Below are 10,610 nucleotides of genomic sequence, written 5' to 3'. Positions count from 1 at the left end.
ATGTATCCTGTGAAGAGCGTGCGCTATCAAGGTACTCAGGAGAAGCCATGCTTCAAATAATTATGTCTGGCCTCATTGCCAATAAACGCTATTGACGACAGATGTCATAGCAAATAGAGTCAACTGTGTCGATCATGCACAGATAATGGACCTTGTTCAATTGTCCTATGCACCCCCACAAAATGGTCATACCATACAGTTGTAACAATTTCCTTAGATTAATTCCGTGAGAGTGGTAACATTTTCATTTAAGGCATTGAAGATACTTTCAAGTACACTTTGGCGATGTTCTTGAAGGCGGCTAAATCAACAAGACCATGATCTCCTAGATCATCAGTATCATGCATGATAGTATCGGCAACACGCTCGTAGTTGCCGGATTTTGAGGGACTTGCTCAAAATCAAACGTGTGGGAAGGTGGTACATTCTCACCGGCCTTGGTAAACACGTGTTAATGCAAAGAGAGGGAAAATAAACACCAACTCGTACCCTATTGCACATAATCCTGGCTTCCTTGCTCTTCGTAAGAACGTCAGTGGTGAATCAACCAAGAACAACTTGAAAAGAAGAATCGAATCGGCAGTCGATGAATCACGTGGAGTCATCGAGAAAATTCGAGCAACCGATAAACTGGTTTGCGTCGTATGCAAAACACCAGTAAATCTTTGAAACGCGTCCTCAAAATCTGCAGCCATCGAGAAGCTGAAACGTGCAAATCAAATTGCAGAGTCGGCCGATGCAATTGGCATCGTATGCAATCACAAAACTGGTGAAAGGTGACCAATCGATGGCTTGTCCTCTTGCCGAAACTTTCAAAAGCTGTGTCGCAGCAGAGGAGAATTGCGGAATTTGGGCACAATCAACCTCAAATTGTATTGATGAAGCGTACCGAATCGAAGAGGAAAACTGGAACAACCTCCGAAGAGTGTTGGCACTAGCTGCATATGCATAGGACCTTGTGAAGAGCACCAAATTTTTCTGAGTGTGGACGGACCAAAAAGAGAGCCCCTATAAAAAAAAAAAAACGAGCTCTTTCTACATACAATTTCGGCCGCTGCACTGGGGAAAATCTTGCTATAGCTCGCGATGTGGGCACAGTTTGGGCTTGCTGCAGGGTCGGGACCTCACCTGCTTGCCAAGACACTCCAACTGAGCCTAACCTCGACCGATTTGACACAGGTCCGACCACAGCCCCTTTCCCGGCTTATCTTCCCTGCACATGCTCGATAGCTTCGGCTTCTCCTCCACTTCTCCATGGAACACCATGCAAACTCATGAAAATCCATGCAAAGAAACATGAGGGCCACGACCTTTCTCCATGATTCCTTCACCGAATTCCTCTCCTCCATGAAGAGAGAGAGAGAGAGAGAGAGAGAGAGAGAGATCGCCATGCTTCCAGAGAGAACGCCATGCTTCCCTCCTCCATAGCTCCCTGTTGCCCCCTCCTCTCCACCTTGCTCTGATACCAATGTTAGACCAACGGGTAGACAGACATGCGAATAACCTCCCAACCATCCTATATATAGGCCCCTGGCCCTCTTCCATATATAGACCCCTTTACTACATGTGTGTCCGGCACATTGCCCGGGCCATGCCCATCTAGTCCTACCCTTGGCATGACAATAAGTCAGATGTGACTTCTCGGGAGTTGCATGGTTGGCTCTAATGGATGATAAAAACGGACCTCAATTCACTCCTATTCATTTAACACAAAGAATCCAGATAAATGGTCATGTGATGCACGAGTTTGCTCCAAATCCTTTGAAGAGGAGTTGCGTGTGGATGATTGACCTATAAGATTGAGTTGGGACAATCTAAAGCATGGATTGGAAGTGGAGTTTGTGAAGATAGAAGATCCTGACAAAGTGTGGCAAGAACTACAAGGTTTGGTGCAAAAGGAAGGTGAGCCAGTAGATGCGTACATACGTCAGTTTTCATTGGCATGGGAGCGGATGTTCAAGGCCTTAGCACCACAAGTACCCCCACCTGACATGATGAAGAAGGACTGATTCTTTGCTCGTCTTTCGGAGAATATACATTGGAGAGTGGAAGTAAAGAAGCCTAGAACATATGAAGATGCATTGGAGGTGGCAAGGAACAAAGAGTGGAAGATGAGCAAAATGAACCAGCTAGGGCTGGAGTCTTCACCTAGGAGGCCTCAGTTTTAGCCTATGGACTCTTTATAAGGTCGCATGCCAGGGGTTCATCATGAACCAGTGGTTTCTATTACTCCTCAAGCAATGCTAGCAGTGGTCACTACAGCAGTGCAAGATGATGGGCTAAGGCAAGACATGAGACAAGCGGTAGATTTAATGAAGAATCTTAGCCTAAACATGCTAGGTAATGTGGGAAATAATTGAGGTTGGGGGAGGTTTGCAAATCAGCTAGGAGGTGAAGAAAGACCCAGGAATGGTGTTGGACAAAGCAATGGTAGGGTCTGGACGCAGACGCCCACATGTTATAATTGTGGAAACTTGAGACACATCAGCCCGCAATGTGATAATACACCAAGGATGGGGGGAGACATGTATCCATTGCCAAGACAGGTGCTAACTAGGTCAAATGATTTTGGCACTGAAATTAAGGGAGAAGAAGGATCCAGTGGATTAACCCAAGAGGAAAATTGAAAGACAAAAGTGATAAGTGTGGTCACCTTGGAGAAGGAAACAAAGCTGGAGAATACATTAGTGATGCCTGTTGGGAGGAGGACCACAGAGGACAAGGAAGGAAGAAATGCCCCAGGTCCTAGTAAGAAGAAGGGAAAGAGCCATGAAGACAAGGATGTCAAGGCCAAGAGGAAAAGAAGGGCTCATCGCAAGTTTCATGTTTCAGATTTTCCACTAGGGGATGGGCAATTAATCTATGACTTGAAGGATAATCTGACAAGCAGATGTTACTTTTGGGCAGCGTATAGAGATGGTGCCTAAGATAAAGTGACAATGGAAGAGGATGGTTAACCCAATGGAGAAAGAACCAGAGAGAGGTTTAGTGAAGGTGTTAGCGATGGATGAGCTACGAGACATTTGCCCAATAGTAGATGTGTGGCACAAAAGAAAAAATCTGGGACAAGGTTATGTGGATGGTGGAGCCCAATTATGTGTCATAACACACTCATGCGTTAAGAAGATGGGTCTTAGAGTGACTGGGGTGTCAGGCTTTCAGATTAGATTGGCAAACCATCAGAAAGTAAAATGTTTGGGTGTTGTAAAGAGCTTATAAGTGGAGGCGTATGATGCAAAGGTGGTGGTTGAATTTCATGTGATGCCAGCGGGGTTGGGAGCATATCGTATTATACTGGGCAGACCATGGCTACGTGTAGTGGGAGCTGTTCAAGATTGGAGACGTGGCACAATTAGCCTCTATGGAAATACAGGTGCCAAGAAGCCATAAAACATGGACACAAGGAAAGTATTGGAGGAGATTAATGAAGATGAGAATGAGTCTAGTGATGAAGACTATTCCACAGTGTCTGACGAGGAAACTAATAGTACTACCACCAGTGATGAGGATGTTAATGCTGCATTTCTTTTGATGAACAAAGAAATCTAGGATTCTGGTTTAGTTGTATTTGCAAATGAGGTTGAAGATAAAAGTGAAGGGCCTTATGAAGTGATTGAAGGGCTAATGCAAACCAAGGTAGAATTGTCAAAGAAGTAGGAATTGATGACACAAATGATCAGTGGTGACCTCTCAACTATGGAGAAGGAGATATATTTGCACATGCTGGCTAGTTTTCTTGATTTTTTCATTACTTCATATGAAGAGATTAGACGGTTCAAAGGAGAAGAGATGCATATAGAGCTGAAAGAAGGTGATAAGCCAGTGCGTGAAAGGCTAAGAAGGATGGGTCAAGAGCAAATGGAAGCCTTGCGGGAAGAAGTGAACAAGTTATTGAAGGTAGGGTTCATAGTCCCAGTGGAGACCACAGAATGGGTGAGTCCAATAGTAGCCAGGCCAAAGAAGGATGGGAAGTGGAGGATTTGTGTAGATTTTAAACCCTTAAATGTAGCCACTAAGAAGAACCCATGTCCTCTTCCATTCATCGATCAAATCTTGGATTCATTGGCTATGAGAGGTACAATGTGTGTGATGGTTTTTCAGGCTATTTTCAATTGAAGATTGCTCTTAAAGACCGAACAAAGGCAACTTTCATTATGCCATGGGACTGATATTGCTACACGATATTGCCATTTGGGTTTTCAAATGGACCATCTTTCTATCAAGAGAGAGAAAATTGTGTATTGGAACCATTCATTGGTAGTTGTGTTAAAGCTTTTATGGATGACTTCTGTGTCTACAGCAGAAGGGTTGAGCACCATGAGAAGTTGCAGATGGTATTGGCTTGATATGATGAATGTGGAGGACAACTAAATCCAAAGAAATGTCATTTAGCACAACGAAGGGTGAAGTTATTGGGCCATATGGTGTCAAAAAATGGCATTGAGGCTGATCCAAACAAGGTTAGTCTATTATTCTTCTTCCATCACCTATGAGTACAAAGCAATTGGCAACCTTTATACACAAAGTGAAGTACATGGCGTGGTTTATTCCATTGTCTTCGTAGCTCCTTTATCCATTACAACAAGTGGCAAAGCATGATGCATTGCAATGGGATAACAAGTGTGAAGAAGTGTTTCAAGAGGTGAAAGAGGTGTTAGGGGGGTTGTCAGCCATGCAGGCTCCTAATTGGGAGCAAGTATTTTATTGGAGCCATGCTATTACAAAAGGGGAAGGGCAGCCATTATATACGGCCAGTGTATTGTGCAAGCCGAGTGAAGATGGCAGCAGAAAGAAAATTGTCAGAAGTAAAGTTAGTGATGGCCATTGTAATATTTGCTTGTCGACGATTTCGTCATTACTTGCTACCATGACATTTTTTTTTCTTGATGAGCTATGGTTTTTTTTGCCACAATTAATTAATGGCATTAACATGTCAAATGTGGTCAAGAAATGGGTAATTGAGCTGCAAGAGTTTGAGTTCTCTTTTCTAGTGGAAGATAGTACAAGGGCTACCCTAGCTGATTTGTTGACCTACAAGAAGAATCCCCTTATTGTTAAGGAAGAGGTGGTGAGAAAGGTAGTTGAAGAAGTGCCACAGATCAGCAATGCACATGTGTTGTTCTTTGATGGTTCATACAGAAAGAGCCATGATGCAGCTTCAGGGGGTATAGCACTTTATGATCCAGAGGGGAAGCTAGTATGCAAGAGAGGGTTCAAATTGGATGCTCATAGTAACAATGAGGCTGAATATGCTACATTGGAAGCCGGATTACACATTTGTTTGAAGCATGGGGTTCGAAGGTTGAGCATAAAAGGTGATGCCTTGTTAGTGGTGAAGCAAGTGTTGGGTGTGTGGAAGAGCAAGAACACCTCATTGAAGGAAATGTGCTTCAGAATTAAAGGCCTGTTAAAAAAGTTTGAAGCATGGAGTATCAGACACATTGAACGTGCTCTAAATGGAGAGGCACATGAAGCAGCTCAAGGCATGATTGGGGAGCTATTTGTGTTGAGGACCACTTTACCTCTTTATCATGGCCGGGAAAGTTTGGCTCAAGAAGAGGAGTTTTTGCTAACAGGAATCATTCCAAAGGAGATTCAGAAGTCTAAGAAGTATGGCTTTGTGCGTAGAGCATACAGGTACAAATTGATTGGTGATGTCTTGTACATGAAAGTGATTGATCTCGTGTTGAGACGTGTACCTTGGCTTTATAGAGTGTTGGAAGAGAATCATGAAGGTGCATGTGGCGGACATTTTTCTCTAAAGATCACCTTGCATAATATCTTGCAAGAGGGGTATGTATGGCCTAGTTTGCACAAGGATGTTCACCATTGGTGTAGGTATTGCAATAGGTGTCAAGCATTTGAGAAGAAAGTGTTGAAGCCAGAGCTACAAAAAACCATTATGGCATTTTATGTGTTTGAAAAATGGGGGATTGATGCAACAGGCCCGCTACGTATCACAAGGAGGGGCAGAAGCTATATTTTGACTGCAGTGGACTATCTCTCTAGATGGGTAGAGGCTATAGCAGTAAAACAAATCACTGCAAAGGATGTGGAAAAATTTGTGTATGATGAAATATGTTAAAAGTCTAGGGTGCCACTAGAGCTACTTTCGGATAAGGGGCAAGGATTTAGAGCTGAACTGCTAGACTTTTTATGCGCAAAGATGAATATTAGGCACCAACATACCGCTCCTTATTATTCCCAATGTAATGGCTCAAATGAAAGATTCAATGGTGAGTTGGTACAAATTCTTTCAAAAGTGATAGAGCACCAAGGAAATAATTGGGATTTGGAATTGCCTAGTGCATTATGGGCTTACTGTACTTCGGTGAAGACAGGTACAGGGTTTACTCTATTTCATTTGGTATATGGAAAGGAAGCACTATTGCCTGTGGAGGTAGAGTTTCTTGCGGTCAAGATGTTAGAAAGGTTGCTTGGGAAACCTAGTGATGCATTCAAAGAGAGGCTCTTACAGTTACAAGAGGTTCAATTGGATAGTATGAGTGCATTGGAGCATTATGGGCAGATGCAGGACCCATGCAGGATAAGGCTTTGGTAAAGATAAATTAAAAGGTCAAAAGTAAGGGTATCAAGAAGCATGACTTTGTTTTGTGCTACAATAGTACGCTGGACAACACCTTCCAAAGGAAGTTTCAAGTTAAGTGGGAAGGCCACTTCAAGGTAGTGGAGTGTTTTCAATTGGCTAACCTGGATGGGATTCTACATAAGTCAAGCGTAAATGGATTGCATCTTAAATTATATCATGCCACGTTAATGATGGTGGAGCAAGATGAGCTATCTGTGGAGCAAGCAATGTTGGTGAGGGATGAGGAGACTTGTGACACGACGAGTCTCATATCTCTTTTTGATGCTACTGATCATGAATGATATAGCAGGCTAGGGGATGGGCAAACTATGTTAGGAGTTTTTTGAAGCAAGAGATTTCACATATGTATATACACATGCATGGTGCATAAAATAAAGAATTGTCCATTCTTTAGAGCCAGGTGGTTACGTGGGGCCCACATGTGTACAGGTAGGACAAGATGTACATAGTGCATCGATTTTCACTATCACCAGTACCAATGTGTTTTTCCTATAATAATGAGGAGTCGGTAGCATGTAAAGCTTCTCGAGGAAGCTATCCGTGGGCCGATGACGTGAGGTAAGCAAGTGCGTCAGATGGCATCTAGTGTCGTCAGGAGGTCGAATGGGGTCAATACTTGCACGTGGATAAGTAAGGACACAACGTGGGTGTTTTTGTGTGATAATTATGCAAAAAGGTCATCATGAGGACTATATTTGGGGGCCACTTCACATGATTGTGGGATGAATTATTGGAAAAATCTGAGTGCCAGGTGTGCAGATGATGCAAAAATGTGACAAAAATGCACTGCGTGGTCAGTTTTTGGCCTGTTGGGGGTCCGTTTGAGGTCAACAAAGAGGCCAAAGGTGCCCAAGTAATAAAGCTAAGTGTGGAAACTGAAAAACCTCAGCGAAGACCAGAAAAAACGTGGAGAGAAGAGGAGGAACAGCCGCAACTGAGTTTTTGCTGTTTTTGGAGCCTGTGTTGGCCATAAACTGCTAATCCGAGGTCGGATTTGAGCACTTGGGCCGTTCTGGACGCGATGGCACTATTCATTTTTCCAAGTTCTTCATTTTTTTTCTGCTATTTTGGCTGTGTAAGTTTCTCCTATGAGCGAAGTCTCTGCTCCAATTTGTGATTGAATCTGGCATATCTTACCCATATTGTGTGAGCTATTTGCCCCATTGGTGCTGGCCCAAGATCAATCGTATCTAAACATTAAAAAAATTCTCCTCTTTGGAGTTGAGCTTTTTGGGTGTGTCTCTCTCTCTCTCTCTCTCTCTCTCTCTCTCTCTCTCTCTCTCTCTCTATGTGGAGTGGGCAAATGGATAGTCTCTCTCATGTCACTCCATTGGTGTGTTCCTTGTCTCGGCCAGGTGGGTTGTGTAAGCCGAGTGGTGCCCCATAGTGTGTGTGTATCATCCCAAGAGTGTGTGTCGGGTCATTGAAGAGGAGTTGTGTGTGTTTCCATCCTGCTCACAATACTAATTATATTGATTTCCTCATACGCTTTCAAGAAGTCTTGCGCACTTGTGTATCCACCAATCCCACCTAGTGCAAGTCCTCACATGATCTCCTCAGCATGTTACAAGGCATTAAGCGTGTTGGTCGCACACCCCTAGATAGTGCAGGATTGAGGCCATCCAATGATTGAAATTTGAAATCATACCTTGTAATTTGAAAACATGTCTATACTTTGCAATAAGACAGTTTTGTCTTGTCTCATTTCCATTGATTTGAAATTTCATGCTATTTTATTACATTGTTGTTGTCAAATTGATAAGAGAGATGTGAATTTTAAAATTGTGTGAATGTTAACATTGATTGTAGTTTTTAATCAATGTGTATCTATTTTTTTTATCTAATTATTTATTGTCGTGTGATTCGGCATGAAATAGCAGCCCCATACGCTCCTCCCAATGTCGATGGTGAGCTCGATCACAAAGAGTTTCAATGCATATTCAGAGAGGAGAGCATGCGTTACGGGGCTCAAGACCTCCCCTCATTCTTTGTTGAGCCCGCGGACCCCGAAAGTTTGGAGGGTTAACCAATGAAATTGGAAGACGTACGCAAGTGTTGTCCCTATTTTTTTGTGAAAGATGTACTATTCAGGAGGTCAGGTCGTGCCAAGGAAACGGCACCATTGAAAATCTCAGATTTTCAACACAAAGGGCTCGCACGTGTGTTGCTCCTATGCTTCATCCAAAAGGAACGTACTCTACCTAACAATAATCAAGTTGCCATGTACTTCATCCAGCAAGTCTTCATGCAAGATATAATGAAGAAGCACGTCCTTTGGACAAACCGGCCTTTCAACGCTGGTGTCGAACTTGGAAGAGCTAAAGAAAGGGCACAAGCACGTCGTGGGGAGGTAGATACACCTGCATGAAAGAGGCCATGTGTGCTCCTACCAGATGAGCATGAACAAATTGTTAATATTGTGTCTCAAGGGGATACACTAGCCAGCCAAGGAGAGAGCCTTTTCTCTCTAGAAGAGAAGTTGGCATCCAAAGAAGAAGAAGATTAGTTTTAAAAGAGAAAACTTGCCAGATACAAAGCGCGGTACGGTCCTCTATCTCCCTTGCCTAAGGAGGCAGGACCAAGTCACTAGGCAGATATTCAAGAAACGGTGGATATACTTGAGGCAGCATTGAATGCAGATCTTGAAGAAGCGATGGATATCACTATTATTTGTGCACATATTATAGCTATGATAGATTTTACCCATCAAATATCACTTTTAGTATCTATTTTAAAACAAATAGAGCTAAGAGTATATCTTCTAATGTTTAGAATTATACATTCACACTATAGCTAGAAAAGTAGCCTCTAATGCGTACAATTATTTATTTATCTATTCTTAAACAAGTAGAGCTAAAAGTATAGTCTGTATGCTTAGAGTAATTTATTTAAACTTAGCAATAGAGTTAAAGAATAAATTGTATTGTTAAGAATTGTAGGTGATTCACCTCTATATAATTATTTTATTTTATGTATCAACATTAAAAATAATATTTTATACATTAAAAGTAATATTTTCTTAAAAAATCAAAGGTTTTTTAAGTTGACAACTCAACCTTTCTATGTCGAAGGTAAGCTGACACTTTGATGAAGGGAATTGTAGCTAAGCCATGCAAATTTGGGCTTTATATACTACTACTATATCGATCGAAAGCATATAGAACGATTTAAACTACTGATCGAAAGCCTATCGATCGATAGTTTATTAATCGATATGTAAGCAATAAAATGTTTTTGAAAAAAGATAACGTGGCAACAAATAACACGCACGAATAAATCTTTAGAACGTATTTATTGACCATTATTCATGAATAAAACGAATGTCAAATAACAAATCATGCAACCCAATATGTGTACACTGCACTGCGCATATATATATATATATATATATATAGAGAGAGAGAGAGAGAGAGAGAGAGAGAGAAAGATGTTACCATATACATGTGGTAGTGATGTGTGTGAACACACTAGGACTGTCGAGGCATTTTTTCCGTCTTTAGGAGGTTTTTTCCCCCGAGCATTGTATATACGCCCATCACTCTAGGGCTATCTATCTTTCCATTGCACACTAAGTAACACACTCTCTATTGTGTGCCTTGAGCTTCCTTCGTCTTCTCCAAGCTGTGTGTGTTTCTCTGCAATCCTAATTCCAACAATTGGTATCAGAGTAGGTTGCGTCCTCCCGGGCTTAGTCGTCAGCTGCTCCAGCACACGCCTGCTCACTTTCTCCGATTACAGTGAGTTGGAAAGCATTCGCAGGTTGACAAATATATCGGGCAAGATCGTAGAGCTCAGTCTGCTCATATTTTTTATTCGAACTCATTTCGGACTTCGTTTCCACTACAAGCACTGCTACACAAGCTATTTTGTCATTTTGTGTAGAGTTTCTGTCAGTGTCATTTTCTGCATAACATGTGCCTTATAGTCTTCTGTGCTTTGTGCTATATAGCACGTGTTGTTCTCACTCCGTTTCTCCTATTTTCGGGCAGTTTTCACATCA

The 10,610-nt window shown here is 42.1% G+C and overlaps 1 pseudogene; it reads left to right on the top strand.

The window, feature by feature from the left end:
* Positions 1-787: 787 nt before the first annotated feature.
* Positions 788-1,300, top strand: LOC147430962 (uncharacterized; annotated as a pseudogene).
* The last annotated feature ends 9,310 nt before the right edge of the window (positions 1,301-10,610 follow it).

Source organism: Adiantum capillus-veneris, chromosome 21, assembly GCF_014529385.1.
Source record: "Adiantum capillus-veneris isolate H3 chromosome 21, ASM1452938v2, whole genome shotgun sequence".
NCBI lineage: Eukaryota > Viridiplantae > Streptophyta > Polypodiopsida > Polypodiales > Pteridaceae > Adiantum > Adiantum capillus-veneris.
This window is presented reverse-complemented; position numbering and strand designations above follow the sequence as displayed.